This window comes from Triticum dicoccoides, chromosome 2A (assembly GCF_002162155.2).
Source record: "Triticum dicoccoides isolate Atlit2015 ecotype Zavitan chromosome 2A, WEW_v2.0, whole genome shotgun sequence".
Classification (NCBI taxonomy): Eukaryota; Viridiplantae; Streptophyta; class Magnoliopsida; order Poales; family Poaceae; genus Triticum; species Triticum dicoccoides.
In genome coordinates, this window is record NC_041382.1 from 443,582,924 (window position 1) to 443,587,708 (window position 4,785).

The following is a 4,785-nucleotide window of genomic DNA, read 5'->3' on the forward strand; positions in this document are numbered from 1 at the left end:
GGAGCTCCGGCGGAGGGGGAATCGATCACAGAGGGCTTCTACATCAACACCATAGCCTCTCCGATGATGTGTGAGTAGTTTACCACAGACCTTCGGGTCCATAGTTATTAGCTAGATGGCTTCTTCTCTCTCTTTGGATCTCAATACAATGTTCTCCTCGATCTTCTTGGAGATCTATTTGATGTAACTCTTTTTGCGGTGTGTTTGTCAAGATTCAATGAATTGTGGGTTTATGATCAAGTTTATCTATGAACAATATTTGATTCTTCTCTGAAATTTTTTATGTATGATTGGTTATCTTTGCAAGTCTCTTTGAATTATCAGTTGGTTTGGCCTACTAGATTGATATTTCTTGCAATGGGAGAAGTGCTTAGCTTTGGGTTCAATCTTGCGGTGTCATTTCCCAGTGACGGCAGGGGCAGCAAGGCACGTATTGTATTGTTGCCATCGAGGATAAAAAGATGGGGTTTATATCATATTGCTTGAGTTTATCCCTCTACATCATGTCATCTTGCCTAACGCGTTACTCTGTTCTTATGAACTTAATACTCTAGATGCATGCTGGATAGCGGTTGATGTGTGGAGTAATAGTAGTAGATGCAGAATCGTTTCGGTCTACTTGTCGCGGACGTGATGCCTATATACATGATCATGCCTGGATATTCTCATAATTATGCACTTTTCTATCAATTGGTCGATAGTAATTTGTTCACCCACCGTAATACTTATGTTATCTTGAGAGAAGCCACTAGTGAAACCTATGGCCCCCGGGTCTATCTTTATCATATAAGTTTCCAATCTATTTTATTTTGCAATCTTTATTTTCCTATCTATATCATAAAAATACCAAAAATATTTATCTTATTATTATTATCTCTATCAGATCTCACTCTCGTAAGTGACCGTGAAGGGATTGACAACCCCTTTATCGTGTTGGTTGCGAGGTTCTTATTTGTTTGTGTAGGTACGAGGGACTTGCGTGTAGTCTCCTACTGGATTGATACCTTAGTTCTCAAAAACTGAGGGAAATGCTTACGCTACTTTGCTGCATCACCCTTTCCTCTTCAAGGGAAAACCAACGCAGTGCTCAAGAGGTAGCAACGCGCTGCTAGAAAGCGAAGCGGCATTCGACGACCCCACGGCCTCGGACAGGGCGGCGCGGCGAGGACGACGGCCTCGCTTGGGGGTGGAAACGGCTGGAGATTTTTTTCGTTCCCAGGACAAAATTTTCGCCGGCAGCCCCCCAAGCGGCGAAAAAATGCCTCATGGGGGGCTCACGGCTGGAGATGCTCTAAGAGCATCTTCACTCGTTCGGCCCCCCAGCGCGTAGGCCGACGCTATTTCGAGCGCTCGCCCGGTGCCTTTTAGGCCCTGGGGGCGATCTAGCTCCCAGCCACGCCCCTAGGCGCTGGCCCCCAAGTCGCGGCAAATTCAAACTTGGTCATTCCCTCTCCAAAAGAAACACCACAAGTCCAGCGATTAGCGGCCCAGTTCGGCGATCACCTTGCCACAGTTCAGCGATCAAATGAAAAGTTCAGCGTACGAAAAAAAAAGGACGCGTGGGCAACGCATCAAACGGCTGGGTCGGCCTCCGGCGTCGGCGTGCGTGGGCTTGGCGGCGTCGGAGCTGCTTCTGTGCTAGGTGGCGTTAGCGCGGCTTTGGTGCTGCTGGGCGTCGTGGAGGCATCGTCGTTCAGGCTTGGCGGCGGCGTGGGCGTGGGCGTGGGAGTTGGCGGCACCATCGACGGCAGCTGGTTCAGGATGAGGCCACGCTCCGCCAGGTACCATGCCTTGAGCTACTCGTCGTTGCTCTGGAGCATGTCCGCCCAGCCCATTAGGAAAGCCAAGTCGGTGTTCCTCTTCTTCACGGCGAAGTTGGTCCGGAGTAGGTCGAGCTTGACGGCGATGTTCGTCATCAACGCCGATCACCGCGCCTCGGTGTTCTCTTCACGCAGGTCTACCGTCCATGTCGCCGTCGAGGTCCATTGTGTTGTCATGGGCAGTGAACCTGGGGGACGCGGCGGCGGCTACTGAGCCGGCCGTGATGATGTCGCCCATGTCGGCCTCGGTCGCCTCGGTGTCGTCGAGATGCGAAGTGGAGGCTTGTGAGAAGGGCAGCGCGCCACGGCGGAGAGGGGGCATCGAGGAGGACGCGTAGGCCGCCGGTGAGTAGGTGTATGGAGGGTACTGCACGCCGGCGAAGGCGGGCGAGGGCGTGCGCTGGGCCGGGTAACCATGGGGGAAGGTGATGTTGGGGTTGAACCCGCTGTGCGCATCATCATCGGCGTAGCCCGGCGATGGCGTGCAGCCCCACGGTTGCAGCGACGATGAGAAGCCGGCCGAAGAACCAACGCTTTGCTGGCTCCAGGGCGCGTAGTGGCCGCAGGGTGGGTTCATCATCGCCACGCGAGCCGCCTCGGCTTGTTCGCCCGAGCGCTCCGCCTGCTCGGCCGCCGCCGCAGCCACGATCGCTGCGCTGTCCCGAGCCTTCTTGGCGTTGGCCATGTTCCGTCGGTCGGTGGTGACTGCCTCCCTGCGCTGAACTTCCGCCCTCCAGTCGGCGTTAGACATGCCCGGGGGCTTGGACGGTGGCGCCCTCGGCTTCCTCTGCTTCGGCTAGGCGACGGCGGTGGTCGCATCCGTCGCAACATGGGGGAACACGTACTTCTTCGGCGGCATGGCAGCCGACTAGGAGGGGAGAGGAGGAGGAGATTGGCAAAAGGAGGAGAATGAGAGGGAAGCCGAGGGGGAAAGCGGGAAGAAACGGCAGGAAAAGGCCCTCCTCTCGCTGATGGAGCGTCCCCACGCCCCTTTTCGCTTGTGCCGGCGCCCCCAGCGCGCCGAGTTCGGCTCGGGTGCGCCGGCTATTATTTCGGCCCAAACCGGCGCTAAATGAGATCATGGGGGCGCGATTGGGCCAATTTTCGCCCGCCGGCGCTAAAAAATCGCCTCGGGGCCTGTCATCTCCAGCAATTGGCCCCCTCAGGAGGCATAAAAATCGCCGTCTGGGGGCGAGCCGGCGGCAGAATCGGCGCTGGGGGCGGTTGGGCATCCAGCCGTCGCCCCCATGTCGCCCCGAGGCGCCGATATCGGGCCATTCGTGGCCGCTTTTCGGCCCAGATAAATAGAAAAATGTCCCGATATCGGTGAGAAACGGCCCATATTCGGCATTGAATTCTCAACATAAATAAAATCTTTATCACATAGTTCATCACAGAAAAATAAAATAATTCAACAAAATAGTGCAACAACAAATAGTTCAATACAAATTATATAGTTTGTAAAACTCATATTTCATCACACGTCGAGCCTGGCGTCACCCTTGATCCTCCATAGGTGCTCCATCAGATCCTGCTGCAGTTGAGGATGCACCTGTGGGTCTCGGATCTCCTGACACATACTGAGGTAGGCAGTCCAGGTTGCCGGTAGCTGGTGATCAACTTCGGCTAGAGGACCCTGCATGTAGTATGGTTCAGTGTCAAACACTGGCTCTTCCTGCTCGCTCTTGATGATCATGTTGTGCAAGATGACACAGCAAGTCATGATCTCCCACATTTGATATTTTGACCCAACCTGAGCAGGGTACCGGACAACAGCAAATCGAGATTGGAGCACACCAAATGCCCGCTCGACATCCTTCCTGCAAGCCTCCTGCACCTTGGCAAAGTGGGACTTCTTGCCTCCTGGCACATCATTTGAGATAGTCTTCACAAATGTAGACCATCTCGGATAGATGCCATCAGCTAGGTAGCACCCCTTGTTGTAGTGCCGCCCATTGACCTCGAAGTTCACCGGAGGAGAATGACCTTCAACAAGCTTGGTAAAGACAGGGGAGCACTGCAGCACGTTGATGTCATTGTGAGTTCCTGGCAATATCAAAGAAGGAGTGCCAAATCTAGAGGTCATGTGTGGCTACCACCTCAAGTATCACACTGCAACCGTCTTTGGCGCCTTTGTACATCCCCTGCCAAGCGAATGGACAGTTCTTCCATTTCCAATGCATGCAGTCGATACTTCCAAGCATCCCAGGAAATCCTCTTGTTGCATTCTGTGCTAGGATCCGAGCAGTGTCTTCCGCATTGGGTGTTCGCAAGTATTGCGGTCCAAACACTGCCACCACTGCCCGACAGAACTTGTAGAAACACTCAATGGTGGTGGACCCGGACATGCGCCCATAGTCGTCAAGTGAATCACTGGAAGCTCCGTATGCAAGCATCCTCATCGTTGTCGTGCACTTCTGGATTGAGGTGAATCCAAGTTTTCCGGTGCAATCCTTCTTGCACTTGAAGTAGTTGTCGAAATCCCGGATGGAGTTCACAATCCTGAGGAAAAGCTTTCGGCTCATCAGATAACGGCGCCAAAATATTTTGTCGCCGTGCAGTGGAGCGTCGGCGAAGTAGTCGGAGTAGAGCATGCAGTAGCCTTCGAGACGATGGCGGTTCTTTGCTTTCATCCGCCCCGACGCCGAGCCACCTCGCCGCGGCTTTTAATTGCTCGGCGGCGAGGACCATGAGATGTTTCTCTTTCTGGACGTTAGCCTCGGCTTCCTCCTCTAGCAGCACGGCGAGTGCTTCCTCATCGTTTGAGTCCATTGCCGAGGCAGGCAAATCGCCAAACATCTTACGGACGTGGTGGGCGCGCACCTGCCGCTAAATTGCCCCTCTGCGGCCGGAACACCGAAAAAATTGCCTAGCCGATGGTGGAGAGGCTGCCTCGGTGAAACCTCTGCTTTTTTTCCAGCGGGGAATGGGCTATCTAGCGGTGGTGGGCGGTGGACGACGCCGG